Source organism: Sebastes umbrosus, chromosome 18 (genome assembly GCF_015220745.1).
Source record: "Sebastes umbrosus isolate fSebUmb1 chromosome 18, fSebUmb1.pri, whole genome shotgun sequence".
In the NCBI taxonomy this organism is placed as follows: domain Eukaryota; kingdom Metazoa; phylum Chordata; class Actinopteri; order Perciformes; family Sebastidae; genus Sebastes; species Sebastes umbrosus.
This window is the reverse complement of record NC_051286.1, coordinates 6525929-6545545: the sequence shown is the minus strand read 5'-3', so window position 1 is coordinate 6545545 and position 19617 is coordinate 6525929. Positions and strand designations below refer to the sequence as shown.

The 19617-nt window shown below is 40.8% G+C and overlaps 1 protein-coding gene across 1 annotated transcript in view; it reads left to right on the top strand.

Moving 5' to 3' along the window:
* sipa1l1 (signal-induced proliferation-associated 1 like 1) overlaps window positions 1-19617 on the top strand; it is a 101972-nt gene that overhangs the window by 27225 nt on the left and 55130 nt on the right. Inside the window, 1 exon segment of the mRNA XM_037750371.1 lies at window positions 8970-9038. The gene's annotated coding sequence lies outside the window, so the exon portion shown is untranslated.

Genomic DNA, 19617 nt, shown 5'->3' with positions numbered 1-19617 from the left:
GCAGGCCGGCGTTGCATGCACACATCTTCAGCTGGAAGATTGGCGAGCGGCTACATTTCACAAGCTCTCTCAATAACATTAATAAACAATTCAGTCACGAAAGTACCTTTTGCGATATCAGCTTGAATCGGCTATCGTTCTTCGTCTCAATGGGTTCGTGTTTTGTGCTACTGCGTTGGCTTGCTGAGCAGCAGCTCTCACTCGTTCTTTGGCCCTGTTCAGAGCATCCCGGGTGATCGGATCACAAGTGGACCGCTCTAAGTACAGGTGTGAACGCACTCAAGACGCATTGAGATCGCATCATTCAGACCACATTCAGAGGTGGTCTGAGCCACATACTGTATGGCCACATTGTTTTAGTAGCGTGTATGCGAATGTGTCCTGGGCTAGATTAAGGACCGCATACTCAACTGACGTCCTGGTGGGATTTGCACGTCTCTGCACTCCTCATGTGAAAAGACCGGCAGAAGCGAGCGCTCTACTGTTTTCTGTCGGTACAAGTGTATTTTATTAGGATATATCTTATAGACTACACATCTACAGACTATCAGACTAGGCACGCGAAGTGCATCATTATCATACTGTCGGAGATATATCGGTGTTCTTGTTCCGCTGCTTTGCAAGGAGCTGATACCCTTATATTTGGATGTTAATAAAATGTACGCAAATTCACAAATGTAGGATATTACAACTGACATTCCTGTAATATTACGTCACAATGTCTTCTGTATTAGCCATGTGTTTACTATGTGTTTATTTGCATATACTGTAGAGCCGGGAAGTGAGATCGGATCAGAAGTGGTCACTCAAGACTCATGTAGAGACGCATTCTAATGCCAGGTGTGAACAGACGAACTTAAAGCTGTCCACTTGTGTTCGGATCATTCAGGACGCATGTTAATGCCAGGTCTGAACATGGCCTTTGGCTCAGTGGGAAACACCGTTCTAATAACCACAATCATTCCTAGTTCTTGCGGTGCGGATACGATAAAAATACACAATAAAAAGACGGGTTCTTAAAACTATGAAAAAGTTCCTCCGGTCTAAAATTGCCTTATGCGTCATGTAGCACCCCGCATGTTATTGACTCACTCCTGTAATGTGGGGTTTTCTCTCAGTATTGGGCGTGAAGTTGGTATTTTTATGAGCCATTAAAAAAAAAGGTGTTGATTTTATATCGGTGCAGTGCAGTTTTTCTTTTCACCATCTCGTCATCCCGTAAAGCTTTGCCAGCTGAGGATTAGTGCCCGGGCTTAGGTAGAGTGGGTTACATAAGAAGTATTTAAAAGGTGCTAATTATTCTTCCAGGTTAAATGACTCTTCTCAAGGAGTGAGAACCTAATGGCACACGTGGCAACTCTTGAATTTGTGTCTTGAGAAATGGGTTAGAAAGCCAGTTTTTTTGAAAGCATATTTTGGCATAATTCACATCAGTGGAATTCTTTGTGAGACAATACAAAGGCCAATAGTCATTCATTCTCCCATGTCTGGATTGCAAGATGCACAGGCTTTCATCACTGTCCATAATCGGACCAAGACAGGAAAACATGTGTCATAGTGAGGAAGGTTATTTCCTCTCTCTCATGTCATCTATCTTTTGTTCCTCGGAGTCTCTGACGGCATTCATTGAAAAGACTGTTACGGTGAAATTATGACACAACCAAGGCCAGCCTAGCAACCATACAGAAGGTTACTACAGTGCAACATTTCAGCCAAACAGGATTTGTGCTAAAATTAGTTATAGAAACATACATTACATAGGGTTATCCCAAATACCATATGTTGGGCTCCGGAGCTTCGGTAGCAGTCAACATAAAAAAAATAAAATTAAAAGGCTACTAAAAATGTCTACTACCATTTTTTAAAAATGTATGTGTTAGAGAAGATGAAGAAGTAATGAGAGACGGATTACTGCACTGTCGGTTTGGTCTTTTCATTGGGTTTGTTGACAATAAGAAAAATATTCAACATGCCAACTTTATGCTTTAAAAACAAATTTATACAGAAAGTGGGATCAAATCCCTTTGAGTTCTTTCCAGTGTGGTTCCCAATAAGGATTTGATTCTCCACTGGGAGGAACCATGACCACCAGTAGCAGACTGGGAAGAGAACTAGCTCCTTAAAACCTCTTCTGAGTTCTTGTGCACCCTGCCAGACATCTGGACGTTGTCTCTTTTACGACCTGCAACTTGAGCTAACGCTCCGTCTGAATCCAGTTCACCACTGACAGCATGATTTGTATTGTCAAGCTGTCTCCTAAAAAACCTCGCCAAAGTCCACATTCTTTTTAATCACAGCGTTTTCTTTGGTCATATTGGGTTTTGTTTTATGGCTAATGGATGGAACATGCTTCACATCGAGAGTAAGAATGCGTTATAGGAGGGAAACCAACAGTTGGACTTGTACACTTTGAGGAATGTTTTGCTGATTGATTTTGACATTTGGTACTTGACTTTAGCGGAGGACCTAATCACTAAATCCAAGGTAGCGTGTCACTCAGAGGCCAGAATGTGTTTGATAAACTCTTTAAAAGCAGAAGCTGATGTTGAAAATCAAAACTGACTTCTCAAGGAGAGGAGCCCTCACATTTCAAAAGACTTTGAGATCTATCCGCCTTTTTTAAAAAAAAAAAATGTTTCATTTCAAAGTCACAGTAAGCTGCCCTGTGCCTCGCTCCAGGAGCTGGTGTAAAAGCAGTGAAAAGAAGCTTGTGGCTTTGGCCTAAGACATGAACTATCCTGCCAGCCCACACGATGGCTTTACCAGCTCTGACCTGTTTTGCCCTCCTGTTTTTCTTCCTTTCTCCTTTTTTTCTCTCTGCTCTCCAAAACCTGCATCTCCTTCTCATTTCTCTGTCATCATCTGTCTGGCCTCTCTCTGAAACTCTTTTCATTTCTCCTATGTAGCAGTCACAGTACTGGTCCTACGTGTACTTCCCCGGACAAGCTTGATTGGATTATGTGGATGCATTTAAAGCTCTGACTCCGTCGCATTCCTTACAATAAATTATTGCCTACAATTATTTACGTTTAATAAATCATTTAGATAATGTTGAATTCTTTTTAGCTTATCTAACTAGCCGAGGAGCCAGCTCTGCAGAATCACATGGTATTTTCATTAGTGCTGTCAAAGTTAACGCCATAATAACACATTTCTTTTAACGCCACTAATTTCTTTAAGGCATTAACACAACTTGTGATTTTAGGCTGTAGTGGTTTTAAAGCTAGAGTGAGGATTCTGGCATCATATGGAACTATAAAACCTCAGGAATCCATTGGTACCAACCATGTCATACTAGCTTGTCATGAGGGGGGTTAAATAACGCTCCAAATTTATGCTAAATTTTGGCAAGGAAAAACTGTCATGGCTATGTCCAAAGGGGTCCCTTGACCTCTGACCTCAAGATATGTGAATGAAAACGGGTTCTATGGGTACCCACGAGTCTCCCCTTTACTGACATGCCCACTTTATGATAATCACATGCAGTTTGGGGCAAGTCATAGTCAAGTCAGCACACTGATGGCTGTTGTTGCCTGTTGGGCTGCAGTTTGCCATGTTATGATTTGAGCATATTTTTATGCTAAATGCAGTACCTGTGAGGGTTTCTGGACAATATTTGTCATAATTTTGTGTTGTTAATTGATTTCCAATAATTAATATATACATACATTTGCATAAAGCAGCATATTTGTCCACTCCCATGTTGATAAGAGTATTAAATACTTGACAAATCTCCCTTTAAGGTACAGTTTGTACAGATAAAAAATGTGTGATTAATTTGCGATTAATCACAATTAACTATGGACAATCATGTGATTAATCGCAATTCAATATTTTAATCGATTGACATTCCTATTTTCCTAATCTTGTTTTTGGTTTCACATTTCACTCCTCTGTGTCGTGTGAACCTACACACTGAGGCCACCCTTTTATAAATGTGTTGAAGCAGGGCTCACAATCATTAACTAGTAACATTAACAGAGCATGACTAATGGACAAGTTCCTGAGTGTGTGTGGCCTTGCAATGCGAAGCCTATCGAACCACCAGCGCCCCAGTGGATAAGTGGTGGGGTGGAACAAAAGGTTGTGCACTTAGTTACTGTACTGTATGGCTCACTCTGGCTTGTATGCTCATTACCGTCGCATACTTTCTTATTATCTCCTAAAAAATGTGGGTCACTAATGTGTAAGCTGTCGGTTCATCTTTCCGAACATTAATCAGTCCACAGATATCTCAGCCAGAAAACCTAAAAAGGGAGTTCTGTAACAGGGCTACAGCCGGCTGTACACTAAGTTGACTCATGCTTGGGTTATGTGTGTCCTTTCATCAACGAAGCAACTGTGGATAGTGGTAGAAAGTGTGAGTGTGTGTTCTGAGCTCTTGTGTACATGTGTTCCAGTTTGCATAGAGTAGACGGTTTTCCCCCAGATTGACATGGGTGCACCATTAGCAAGCCTCATTAGGCTGAATGCCAGCATGCAGAAACAGACTACGGAGAGGTCCAAGGTCCAAGTTAGCAGTCTGTACTAATAGCTTGGCATATGGAGAGATGGTAATGAAGCTGACTGCTTGGGCTCAGGAGATACAAATGGGTTTGGAGAGTAAATCTGACTAAGTTTGGTATAGACGACTGGAATTTAATAATAACTTTGTAGTTTATTATGATAGGAAGATCGTTGTTTGCACGATCCTACTTAAATCAATCTAAAATATAAACTATAGAGCATTCATTATTTTTGCATAAGAAAAGCTAAGGCTTCTGTCTTTCAAGTTATCATGTTGTCCACTCATGATGACGTCATTACGTTACGTGTGGAACACTAAAAATGAGCATATTTCAAAAAATAAAAAATGTGCACAGTTCAAATAACTTATAGAGAAATATTTTGTTCATGTTTCTACATTTAGAAATCGTTTGGATCAATGTGATCTGTGTGTGGACTGCACGTTGGTGCAGAATCGAATCCGGCTCGGGGCCCTTCTGTGTTTGTTTGCATGTTCTCCTCGTGTTAGCGTGGGTTTGCTCCGGGTTCTCCGGTTTCCTCCCACAGGGTGCAGGTTAGGTTCATTGTTGACTCTTAATTGTCCGTAGGTGTGAATGTGAGCATGAATGGTTGTCTGTTTCTATGCGTCAGCGCTGTGGTAGTCTGGCGACCTGTCCAGGGTGTACCCCGCCTCCGCTCTACGTCAGCTGGGATCGGCTCCAGTTACCCCCCCCCCCCCCCCACCCCCCCACATCATAATACACAGCAAAAACACCAATGTAGGCACTGGTGGACCATTTCTATTGCAGAGTTCAAAGGGTTAATTGCAGGGTTCCCTGCAGCATATTGTAGTTAGGGATGTGCCGCTAACGTTAGAAGAAATTATTACACTTTTTAAAAATATAACATCAACCTTCAGGGTAAAAGGGCATATATATCACATACTGTATATATCACACAGTAAAGGCCATTTATTCAATGGTTGAGAAAACAGTTTATGCAATCCTCCAGTGACTAAACTAAGATGAAATATGTCTGTGTTTTTCTGATTAAGGTTAACACATGACAGTAAGTGTTGTATGTCACGTTCTTACCACCCCTGCTAAACAATTTCCCGAATCATTACCAGGTGTTGAACACGACTGGAAAAACACGTGGTAATGGCACGGGAGACGAGCTGTTAGACCCCATTTTTTGTGGGATGAAATCCTTGGAACTAAATGTGAAACTCAAGTGTGATCTAATCTCAGTTATGAGACAATGAGGACAATGTGCTGCCTGGCATCTTGGTTTTCAGATCTTCTTTCAGGTGGATCATACTAGAGACATCAGTGTTTACCTTGCATGTGGGCTGTCGACTAAGATTTCTTTAGCCGATTAGTCGTTCTAATACTTTTTCATGCTAAATGACTTATTTCCAAGAAACTTATGAGCCTATCTCTGTTAAACACGAGATTTAAAGTGGTGCTTTTGTGTGTTTCTTTGTGGAGAAACTAGTTAAATCAACTAATCGATATAATAACGATACTTTGGGGCAGGAAAAAGCTGATAGCCGATTAATCGGAAGATATCTTCTTTACTTCTGCAGCAGCCTAGTCGGCTACTTTTGCATACGCTGTTTTTAATCAATCAGTTTTTTTGTCACTCCAAATTTAATAATTGGTAAGAGAATATCCTCAAGTGTGATTTGGTGGATTACATCATTGGAAAATGTTCTATTTATTTGCAATGGGCGATACGACTGGCCAGGATTACATCAGTTCCACGTCTCGTACATTGTTAAATGCCACTCTTGCAAACCATTAATGTTGGTGCATATTCCCGGGGTAAAGAGGATCCTTAAGTGTGCAATTTCATGAATGGATAGTTACGTGGCTGGATTATTTGGTACAGTAAGCAAGTTAAAGTTACAGTGAATGATTTCTTTTCATCCTTGTCTGCCTGTCTTGTATCGAGGACAAAGAGCTGACAGTGTTATGTTATATATTCGAGAGATAACTTTTTTCTCCCCCTCTACCTTGACTTTGTGTATGGAGCCTCCATGTAAAACGGGGATGTACGTCGCTGCATGACTGGTGGCGGCTGCGAAGCCATCGGCCACTATCAGAGCCCAGTTTCACAGCTAACGATAGTTGTAAAACATTCTATCTAGACAAACACTATGACTGTCAGCCAAATAAGAATTTCTTTGGTCGAGGACAGCCCTTCTTGCATTAAAAATTCCTTTTTTAAAAAAAATATTATGGCAGTTTATACTACTATTCGGGTCATTTTTCTATATACCGTATATGAATTTGTCTCGAGCAGAGCTGGTTCAATTAAGCTCTTAATCACATCGTGTCAAGGTTACACAGATCGTGTTTGTCAGATCTGTCAAACCGTGGTGCCATGAGTCGGGGCTAACAAGATAATTACTGGATTGGTGATATCTGGTGGGAAGCAGAATGTTAAAGTTGGTTGTCATGAGTACAAATCGCAAGTGAAATCAAATGGATTCACAGGACCACACAGATGGAAGTTATATCAAGTCTGCAGAGTCGGCGGCTGCTGCTTCCTCAGTTCTCCAGGAAATCCAGCCAACCTCCACAGAGAGGAAATGAAATATGTGTGTGTTGGTGTGTGTGTGTTTAAAAACAACTACCAGATGACTTGCTGGAGCTGTGAAGACACTGACTGGACACTGCACTATTGTTAACCTTTGTCACCAACTGTACTGGTTTGCATGTTGAAGCAACTTTTGTGATTTTTACTTTGCTTTTACTTTGCCGTCCACATAAGCTGCCACAAAATGTAAATCACGTCTGTATCTACTCTAATGTATGACGTTCATTAGACTGTGAAAATGAAGGCTTGTGCATCACTGTACTCATGATGATTTTTTAGTCTTGTTAGCGTGATGGTCCTTGAAGTTGGATTACCGCTACCATTTTGAGATACTCCATTAAAGTCGGCACTCATATGTTTTCCCAGAGGCTTTTAAAGCTGATTTTAACAAGCTGAAACTCTGCAAAAGATGGGAATTGTGGCCCATCTGTTGCAGTCATGTGCAGGATATCCCCTTCAGTCACTTCTACAAGTTGAAATGGATTAAAATGCAGGTAGTCATTAAGTTATGCACACCTTTGTCCTGGGTCACAGTTCAGAATTTGCATCCTAAAAAGGAAAGCCAAGGATCCTGTTGTTGTCTCTGTCTCTCCCTTCTCTTTTTTCATCAGAGCTCTGTTGTGAATCAGGTCATTGTTCTCTCGGGGATTTAGCCGTTTAGATAACGGTATCAAATAAATCTCTTAAGGAGGAAGTATCACTGATACCAAAACCAGATTCTGACTTTCCCGTCGATTTGGACAGGTTAAGTCTTGAGGAATATGAAAATATGTTCTGGTATGCAGAGACACAGTTAGTTCGGAGAGCCAGTGTCTTGTCAGGTTCCTGAATCTTGTAGTGCTTCATATAGCAGCAAACAACTATTTGTTATTAGAGTTGTTCCAATATCGATGCCAGTATCGGAAATGCGTCCCATACTGCCCACAATTCGGGATTGGGTATCGGCGAGTGAGTCAGTTTATGCACCGATTCCAGACCATAATTAATTAACCCAGAAAAAAATCAACTTGTTTAACCGGAAATCAATTCTCCTTCGCCGCTCCAAACCATTAGCCTTGACTGTGCTGTTGTCCTGGATGTATCATGGATTCCACTGGCAACTACTGTTTTAGAGCAGCGAGGTAGTTTGTCACAGCTGTTAAATAATAATAATAACTACATATTTTTTTATCACGCTGGTGTTGGATCGGTACTTGGTTTCGGCCGATACCGCAAGTTCTCACATCTCTGTTGTCTATATAAAGATATAGAGGAGTAATGTCTACCTGAGCAGAGAATGAAGTCTCTCTCTCCCTCTGTGTGTGTTGTAATCAGAGCTCCTCTGTGCTTTGTTGACATAGCCGGGCCGGCTGTGCATGCTTTTAGTGCATGTTAGTGAAAGTGAGCGTGCCCCACTGGCTGGCTCATGGTCGCCACTCTGCACTGCGCTCATACGGCGGTTACAGCTGATAACGCCGTCCATACTGAGAGCGTTGTCGCGGAAGCGTAACTCCTACCCTACTGTCCCTCCCAGTAAATGAAAGATTGATGAAGAGAATGTGACTCTTGAGGTTAACGTGACATCACCAGCTTGAGAGAAGATGCATCACTCAGTTGGAGTTGTGGGAACTACAAAAACACTCTGATATGACCCGCCACCAGAGTCATTTGTCATTTTAAGAGAGGAAAGAGACGGTCAGCGATGGCTAAAAATGAGAAAGTGTTGTTGTTTTGTTCACTGCTCTTTGCTCAAACAAAGCGTTTCAGAAAGAGAGTGAAAAGAGGTGTTGCATCACAGCCAGTATGAGAAAAATAAAGCATGTAAACATGTTTTAGTAGAAACCTAAACATAATGAACATAATAGGTCCTCTTTTTAAAGAAATACCTATCTCTCTTTCAGGGTCACCTGAGAGCCTTCAAACTGTGTCATCTGCAGTTCACTGGCCTCGACAAGATACTGGGATCATCAGTGAGTATTCAACTTTCTCAGTTGGGTTTCGAAGGTCTGCTGTCTGTAAGCTGGCTCTGTTCTGTTTGAGTGAAATTCATCAGGTAGCTCTTGTACTGTGTTGTCAAGGTAACTGTATTCTTTCAGAAAAAGACCACTGAACTTCATAAAGTGAATGACCCTGTATTACAGAGCCGTTACGGGAGAGAGAACACCAATTTCAGTCCGTCATTGTTGCCACCTCTGTTGAAAATTTACTGGTAGATATATTTTATTTTATATTACTGTAACGTTTTAACGACAGGCTTCCCTTTTTACATCCTTTCTGAACAAATGACTAGCCATTTTTTTTTTTTAAATTCCCATACCAATTTATTCCCTAACCATTTATTTCTTGGCTGTTTTACATGACAATTCTTTCATCAAATCACCCGTGGTTGTATGGCGGACGGAACCTGCCAAAATAAAAAATAAATTAATAAATAAATTACTCGATAAATAAATAAGTCATTAAATGTAGCAAAAATATTAAAAATAAATGTAGCCTTTAATTAGTTGATAAAATGTGACATAAATTGATATTTCTGTTTAAATTAGCTTCTTTATTAATATATCTTTGTATTAATTCCGTTATTTATTTACTCTTCTGTTTAATTTTCCCTTTTATTTATTTATTTATGTATTTATTTTAATTCATTTTTAAATGTATTTATTTATTCGTATTTATTTTTGCATTTATTTGTTATTTATTTTTAAATTATTTATTTCTGCACGATTTTCCTTTTGCATTGCACCTCTCACTTATTTCCCCAAACTTATTTATTTCTGTATTCTTTTCTTTATACAATTCTTTACACATTTCTTAATGCATTTCTACCTCATTATGCAATTGAGGCAGGTTCTGTCCTCCATATGGTCGTTCCTATGCACGTGCCTGTGTGTCCAGTGCTGTGATAGTAAGAATTAAATTCTGCAGCATTCCCCCACTTTATGGATGATTTGTTGTATCCAATTGATTATCACTGGTATTGTGTTAGAAAGGCAAAACCACTTAATTAATTTTAAGCGTGATATTCCGGTTGTCCACAGTCAAGTTAATACAGAAGGTCTGAGCATTGAAAAGTTAAAATGCCACCTACTTTATAGACACTTGACAGATGGTCGGTCTAGCAACTCCAATGTAGCTCAGTTGGGTGACAAAAATGTCAAAAGATAATGTACTGCTTGTCCAGACTGTAAATAAGGTAACATAGACTTAGGAATTATAATATAATATATAAAACTTATGGAAGAATATAGATAGTAAGAATGTGGAGTAATCTGCCTTGAGATGAAACATGGTGAGTAGGCGTTCCTTATCTCTGAGATTGAAACAGCATGTTTTGTTCCAGTAAAAGCTTTGCTTCTCTGTTTCTTCCCCTCTCTCGCTTCTTTTTCTTTCTCTCTCACCTCCTCCTCCAGCCAGCTATGCTGCTCTCCTCCCCTCCCACACACACACATAGACACAGAGATACAGACACTACTATGTTCACACAAGTATGAAGGACGGGGGGGGGAGAAAGACTAGCAATGAGAGATAGCGTGGAGAGTGAAAGAAAAACACACCAGGGAAGAGAGACAGAGATGATAATAGAACGTAGAAGAAAGGAATATAATGAGATCAAACACAAAGAGAAAAAAAATTAAGCGCCTGAGTGCTTTTTATTAAAAGCTAGCAGGGTCCTAAAAGTAACACCAGTGGTCCATAAAGTCAGTGGACGTCTGGAAGTATTTTTAAAAAAGAAGAAGCAATCTAAACTTGCAATATAAGTTAGAAAAAATGTGTAGTGAGAATTCCTGATAGCATAGTAGCATCTTCTTGTACACGGATTGCAACCAACTGAAACTTCTCCCAAGTGCGTAGGAGAACTACGGTGGCCGACTTGAAAACGTAAATGGCCCTATCTAGAGCCAATGTTTGGTTTGTCCATTCTGGGCTACTGTAGAAACATGGCGGCCGGCTCCGTGAAGAGGACCGCTCCCTATGTAGATATACACCGATCAGCCATAACATTGTGCCAGCATGGGCACCCTGACCGGTCGGAACCAGTATTAACTTTTCAGCAATTTGAGCTACAGTAGCTCTTCTATTGGATCAGACAACACGGGCCAGCCTTCGCTCCCCACGTGCATTAATGAGCCTCGGGTCTGACCTTGTCGCAGGTTCACCGGTTGTCCTTCCTTGGACCACTTTTGGTAGGTCCTGACGACTGCAGACCAGGAACATCCCACAAGAGCAGCAGTTCTGGAGATGCTCTGACCCAGTCGTCTAGCCATCACAATTTGGCCCTTGTCAAAGTCGCTCACATCCTTACGCTGGCCCATTTTTTTCTGCTTCCAACACAAAGGTCAAAGTTCAAAATGTTCACTTGCTGTCTAATATATCCCACCCTCTGCCAGGTGCCATTGTAACGAGATAATCCATGTTATTCACTTCACCTGTCTGTGGTCTTAATGTTATGGCTGATCGGTGTAAACGGCTCATCCTAAGTTGACAAAAACACAACGATTCTTATTTTCAGGTGATTATATATCCGGGGTCGCACATAGACACACTTAAGGAGCACTATAGTATAAAATCTTATGAAGAAAACAGCACTGAACAGAACTACAACTTCTTTAGGTTTAAGCAACAGAACTACAACTTCTTGAGGTTCAGGTAACAACAACATTTGGTTAGGTTTAGGCAACAAAACTACTACTTCTGTAGGTTTAGGCACCACAACCACTTAGTTAAGTTTAGGGATGTGCATTCCAAGCAAAAATATTATTTGATAATCACTGGGAACTAGTTGATTATTTTTTGAAAATCGCCGCATAGCAGCGCCTGACTTCCGCTTCTGCTCCTGTCATAATTACTACGGTCGCCACAGGTCGCCTTGTTCTTTTATACCTTCTTTCAGTGCTCTACCATTTGAATAAATGCCTGATAAACAACGATAAATAAACGACTGATAATGCCTATTTAATAGCCTGCCAACAGTCTAATCGGCTGGACTGAGGCAAAGTAGAATGAATTAGTCATATTGCTCAGAGGAGGGTTGAATTGTACTTGATAATCAAGAAAGACTGTTTTCCTTTTCCCACGATAATATTTTTGTTGCATTCAGTGGTATCCATTGCATTGACTGTGCATGTGGATATAAAGGATGCACAATAGCTACCTCTGCATTCAGTGTGGTACAATGGACTAGCCCATTAAATGTTGTCTGAATGGAAACGGACTCTCTTTGAGCGGAGCACTCCCTTCCCGTCGCATGTTTGCCCTGGTTTTCCAGATTTTGTTCTGCTTCATGTAAATGCTGCACGGCCTTGACAAAGTATTACAGGCTTAGATGTGTTTGCATGCAGTGGGGACTGTTCTTTGAAGACTTATATCATTATGGATGGCTCCCCCAGCGCGACCTCTGCCAGCTGTGGTTTTATGAGTTGGATGGATGGATGGATGGATGGATGGATGGATGGATGGATGGAAAGAAAAGAGAGAGACTAATTGACTCGATGGACTGACTACTCACTTACTTTCTGTATCCATCTCTCTCTTTCCCACTTTCAGTCTCAGCACCTCATCTCCTCCCACGTGCTCTCACATAGAGTGAGGAATCAATCCTTCTCACTTCCATTATCTCTCCCTATCTATCTCTATCGCTCTCTCTGCCACTTCATCCTGGCCATTCTCTACCGAATCGAATGCAGCTTGCTGTGGGCACAAATGAGCGCGTGTCCCTCCAGTCCCACAGCAATCATACCACGTCCTCATTAGGTCTATTCTAGTGGCCCGCCTTATTCTGCTTCATCCCTTTCCCCCTATAATTGGGCAAAAACCTCTGCCTACCTGTCAGCAGGAGCCCCAATGCGAATACTGCAATTTAGTCCTTCCTGCCACAGGGTCTGTTAGCAGTGTGTAGGTTTTGACAATGGCCTCAGAGTAACCATGGGTCACTGCCGTCCAGTGTCAATGTCAGTAAATGGCTGTATCCTGTGGAGTCAGATATTACTCAAACCACCACCACCATTGCTACCTTTATGGATAATAGCTGCGGTGCAGACAGAAAGAGAGAAGAATGAAATGTATGTGGTTTCTTTCCAGGCTCTCTGGGTCAAACTAGGAGATTTTTAGCCTCATTATTGCTGCGTTTTCCACCCCATCATGACTAATGTTAAAGGTATGGGTTGCCTGTTTGGGGTGGCTCTTCAGATGATGTTGTGCAGGGCTTTCTCCAGAATGTTAAGGGAATGTTATGTTGTGGATAAATAGGCACAATACGGATATGCATTTGAACAAAGTAATACATACTTTCTTAAAAACGTAGTATTTTGTTGAAAAGGAATTCTGAAAGAAAGGACTCTCAACACTATTATTTAGGGCTGCAACTAACAATTATTTTCATTGTTTATTAATCTATTTTCTCGATTAATCGATTAGTTGTTTGGTCTATAAAATGACAGAAAATAATGAAAAATGTCAATCAGTGTTTCCCAAAGCCCAAGATGACGTCCTCAAATGTCTAGTTTTGTCCACAACTCAAAGATATTCAGTTTACAGTCATAGAGGAGTAAAGAAACCAGAAAATATTCACATTTAAGAAGCTGGAATCAGAGAATTTTTCTTACAAAGATTACTCAAATAGATTTCTTGAAGGAACAGTGTGTGACATTTTGGGGGGATCTATTAGCAGAAATGGAATATAATATTCATAACAATGTTTTCATTAGTTTATTATCACCTGAAACTAAGAATCATTTTGTTTTGGTTATCTTAGAATGAGCCCTTCGTATCTACATAGGGAGCGGGTCCTCTTCATGGAGTCCACCATGTTTCTACAGTAGCCCAGAACGGACAAACCAAACACTGGCTCTAGAGAGAGACGGTTTCTTACCTTACCTGAAGGCCACCATAGTTCTCCGACACGCTGTTGAAACCGTGGTACAGCAAGCCGCCGTCTGACTTCTAGTGCTCCTAAAGTAGTGTTGTTATGGTAAGGATGTTCTCTGAGCGAGGCGAACAGTGTTACCACGGTTTTACACTCGCAGCTCACATTACCACAGTCTTGGAAAGAGAGGAGTGAGCGGAGGGGTACTCAGTTGGTTGCAATCTGCAACCACACCACCAGATGCTGCCAAATTATTTTGTTGTGTATGGCCGATTTAAACAATCATTCTGAAAGCGAATTGTGAAAGAAAGGACTCTCAACACTATTATTTGCTCCTGTTAAAATGTCTTCTTTAGTAAATTAAGACAAGTACAATGTTTAGGGTTTGAAGTGAGGTATCACCTTTGTGCGATATCACTGTTACATTCTTTGGGGAGAACCCTGACGTGGTGTTTAAAGATGCAAGACATATTTCTTTCAGTAATCTAGGAGTGCTGAGAACAAAAGAAGAAGAAATAGAGGAAATGTTGACGCAAAATACCTTTACAGTTGGTTCTGTTTTGTGCTATTGTGTTTTTACAATATAACTGGTTTGTGTGCCAGTAAAACCTGCGTAGCTTGTAAACCCAGTCTTAACGTTTGTGGTAAGTATGGTTGATCCTGAAATGAACTCTACTATGCTACTATGTGTATTTATATAGATGTCACTATGTGCTTCACAATAGACGGTGGACGCAGTCGATATAAAAATACAGACAGTAAAAAAGCATTTGTGAAAACGCTACGGGGAACATATTTAGCAACTGCTTTTAAAACTTAAAAAGTTAAAGTGTAGTAAAGTATACATGCTGTGAGCGTTTTTATTCATGCAGCATGAGCAGGTAGCTGTCTCTACAGTACGAAGGGACATCCCAAAGCCTTGATCAAAGAATCTCTCTGCACTTAAGCCTCTGAGTTGCAGTAGTGTAATTTGTGAATAGTGGCAGCTGCAGGTAGTCTTAATGGAAACAGAGCATGTGTTGTAAAAACAGCAGAGTAGTGTTAACACACCCTAACACTAAAGCAGATAATCTGCCATTGAGCTATTGTAGAACCAGTTTGTAAGTGTTTTTTTTTTCTTGAAAGTCACTCATCTCATGGCTCACCCATTCCCTGTCTGACCTGTCACTTCCTCACGGGAAGCAGGAAGTGGCCGAGATGTGTTTCCTACTGGAATGTGAGAGAGCTTCCTTGGCTAAAGCAAAGGCTTTCTCAGCCCTGTGTTGGAAAGCAACAGGAAGGAACAGGGTTTCCTTACTATATATTCACTGCACATTACTGCCACGTGTATTAAACTTTTACTTTATCCATACCTTATAGCAAGGTAAAAACACGCATTTTAATTTTAGTTTAACTTTAATTTTTTGTCTTTTCCCTCCTCTGATGAAAAATTATCTATTTGCTGTCATATCTTGTTATTCAAGACAAAGGGCTTGACTTGCTCCTCTTCACAAGTAGCCTTGTTCCATACACATGTGCTGGCTTGGTCTGACTCGGCTTGACTCGGCTCGTCAGCCCAGCATGGCAGGGATTTGCATCTCCATTAGAAGAGGGCTATCCCCTTGAGGTTGTGTGTAACCATGGCTGTGACTAGTGGTCAAATGAGCGGCTGTGAAACGGTGGATAAACACATTTCATTTCCTATATTTTTCACAATAAAAGTCCCCTTTATTTTTGCTGCTTGTACTCTTCCTCCTTGCAGTATTAGTAGACTTTTTTTATTGAAGAATAGCTGCTAAAAAAGCTCTGCTAATCCGGTGATAAACATTTCATTTCCTATGAATTCTTGTTATTTGAAAAGCTTTTATTAAGCTTTTAAAGCGGCAAAATTAGGAAATGTTGGGTTGACGGTCCATCTTAGGCGCGGTGTTGCACAACTTGGCGTGCTAAAACTGGTAATGAAAATCAACGCAGCATGGTTTGACATGGTTTTAAGATTTATCCACTGTGGAAACTGTTTGGGGGAAAGCTTAGTTTTTGGGTGAGAAATGCTTTTTATAATGCACCGAGGGCTGAAATGTGGAAAAAAAGATGCACCTTTTTAGATTTAATCTTCTTAATGTGCCTGTACACTAAGATCGAGAGCTCAGGTTCTTCATTCCTCCGTGGCTTCATTCATATTTCCCTCCTTACTTGTAATTTTTCATGCATGTAGTGTCTCCATTGTGCCGTCCACGCATCCGTCTGTCTGTCTGTCTGTCTGTCGATCCTCCTGTCTTCTTGCATAGCAGCCACACATACACCAGTATTGAAGAGTGAGCTGCTTTCAGTTCTCAGTCCTACTCACTCCTCTCCTTACTGCAGTGCTGTTCCAGCCCACGCAGAGCAGCGCCATTTTGGAAATCTGCAGCTCTTTTCTGACGGCTGTAATCTATGGCTTTCTCTCTCTCTGTGGCTTTAAGAAGTCACCTGTGCTATGAGGCAATGGATAACTAGACATCCTCATTTACTCTGTGGATTTGGAAAATGTGTTACCAGTTAAAAGTGAACTTACAGAATAGAAACGGAGATGCTGAGATGTACTTGCTGCTGGGGAACCTGTAATTATCATCAACGTTTCTGTTTTCTTCTCTGCCTTTCTCCCTCCATCTCTGAACTTTTGTGTACCAGCATTTTTTATGATGCATCAACTAGGTTTTCTTGTTAAGCAGCAGCCCGGATAATTTGAGTATGACAAAAATACTGCTGCCTGCTACCAGGATTTACTCTTTAGATCTTTTGATGACAGGGCTGCAGTTTGGTTTTCTCTCTCTCACTTTTCCTTTCAGTTGTGTTTGCTGTTCTCCCAAAATGTTCCTTTTCTTAAACTCCCCACTCTTTAATTCATTTAAATTCTGGCACATCTCATCTCCATCCTCTCTCTCTCGACGCCCTCTCTTCACTTCCTTTCTTTATCTCTCTACAGTACATCAGCCCCGAGCCACCATGTTAATTACACCACAGTTCTTTTTTCTCTATTATTCACCACTCTGCTATTTCTGTCACCCTCGCTGCTGCGCCTGCTTTCGCTACGTTTCGCTGGGGTCTGCAGTGGCTGTTGGAATGAGGAGGGGGCGTACACTGGTGCCCAATTCAACAACAAATGGCTGTTTAGCGTCATCTGATTGGCACAGATTAGAGGGCTCTCGGTGGTGGTGCGGAGGTGGCTCTTGCAGAGGACCAAGAGGCTTCACTGCTGCTGTCTGAGCACAGCTGACTGAGCCATTCGCCTAGAGTGTGTTTTACTATTTTAATGACATTTTGCTCTATTAAATGTAATTGAATGGGATAGAGTGTTGATATGAAACTAGGGCTGTGCAATTAATTGAATTTCAATTATGATTTTGGCCTCCCAACATTTAAAACAAGAGAAGAGAGATGAAAAGATAATCGATACAAATGCGATTTTTGTGCCGTATTCGGTTTCACAATGATGCTATCGTTTTGTCTGGTGTTATAAATCCGGCGTACCCCTTTCCCCTCGTGGGAACTCTCACCGGCGCTGGCTAATATAGTCAATATCTGATGTCTTTTTGCTAGTATCCCACAGATATAGGGCTGTCCTCGACCAAAAAAAACTTAGTTGACTAACACTCATACGATTTTGTCGATTAATCTAATAGTTGATTTAATCGACATCTGTAAAACTGAGTTTCTCCTCGAAGAATAACACAAAAGCACCACTTAAAAGTGTGTGTTTACCAGAGATGTGCTCATAAGGTTCTTGGAAATAAGACATTCAGCATGAAAAAATGATTAATGGACTAAAGGAATCCAAAACAACCCATTAGTCGACCAATTAACTAAGAGGGGGCAGCCTTATACCAATACAGTACTGAGTATTAAATTAGTGCATCACCAACACAACGTGCAGCTACTGCCAAATCCTCAGAGTCCAAGGCTGAACAGTGTCCTTCAAACGTGATGCCTGCAGCTCGGTTAGTTGCTTATTTTTAGGCACAGAAGAAGAGCTATATCAAAATGGACTGCAACCTCTCAGATAGGACCCTTCTTCAGTCTGTGTGTGAGTGCATGTGTGTGTTCTCCACTGTTTACTTATTTATTGTCTTTTGGAGACACCCAAGAGTGAACAAGGTGTGACTGCATGTGTTTTGCAGTGAATGTCAGAAAGTGCTCAGGTGTTTCAGAGAAAGAAACACATCCTAGTTGTCAGGCTTGCAATGCAGAGATTCAAATAACTTTTTCTCAGATTAGCCTTTTGCTGCTACTTTTGTGTCTCTCTTGGGTTGGGTTTACTGTAATAATCGGTGATATCTGCATATTTAAATATCCGTCACTCTCGATCACTGATTGTTCACAGTAGTGATCTGTATTTCAGCCAGTTCATGAACACAACAGTGAGGCAATTATGGGCAGCGATACATACGGATACGCTCAACAAATCCAAACAAACAGGTGTTAGATAAACCATTCAGGGACACAATACAAAACAAACATGCTGTCCGCAGAAAATTAATCAGCAGCCACCAAGAATTGGGCGACCCTTGGGTCAGCTGGTAATGATGAGATGCGTCATACCTGCAGTTTCATTCAAATTAGACAAGTGGAGCAGCAGCTATGACTTTTCAATGTTTGAAAATTTGACCCTAATACCACACCAGTCAGGCCAATTATAGCATTGCTTAAGCCAGAGCATTGCATAAAAGTGTGTCATCCCTCTAGCTTTTGGGCAAAATCAGACCAGTGATGTAAACCTCACATTTTTTGGCAAGGACGTTTTACGCCCACAGGAGTTGTTTGAACTTTTGTTGTGCCTCATCAGTCCATTTAGCAGCCACCTGTCCGTTCCATTGATGTGTGGAGAGCCTGGACTAAATGTGGTTGTTGTTTAGTGAGGTTTCCTCAGGTGAATGATACGAAACATAACAATGCACAATATCCCACAATCTTAACAATACAGACTGGACCTACATCTCATGCACAATGCATGTTAGGGCTGGGACGATTCACCTATCTCCCAATTCTATACTAACACGATACTTGGGTGCCGATTCGATATATATTGTGATTCTACAAGTATTGCGATTCGATATTCCGTTTTATTGCGATTTTTATTATCCTTTTTAACTCTAGACCATGGGAAAAAGTTGAATCATACACTTCTAGGGACTTTTACTTTGAAAAATATCTAAATTAATACAGTAAGAATGTTTGATTTTCAGCATGTATGTAGTCAGAGATGTCCTGAAGTCAAATATATCAGTCATTGTCAGGCATTATTTATAAACAATTTTCCAGCAACCCAGAAATCAAAGAATAAAGACATTTCCCTCACAAATTAGTAATATTTTCTTTTTAATTTATAAGGGACATGCAATATTTTTTACTTCTGGTAAATATAATCCAATCAATCTTATTTCCATATATGTAATTTGTACATAGTTCCCATTTTTAACACCTTATTTTGAAAACTGGATGTAGTCACACGTGTATTCTTCCGCTAACTTCGCCAAGTCCGTCGCTAGCTCTCCCGTCAGCTCCGTTCTCTTTATCCATCCATGGTCAGCTCCATCGGGGCCGTTTCAATGTATTTAACATAAATGTCAGTATATGGGTGCCCTATAGTTGTAGCGTCGGCTGATTTGACCACAGAGATGAGAGTGGCAGCTGGCTTGACCGCACGTTACCACAATACGATAACGTTTGCT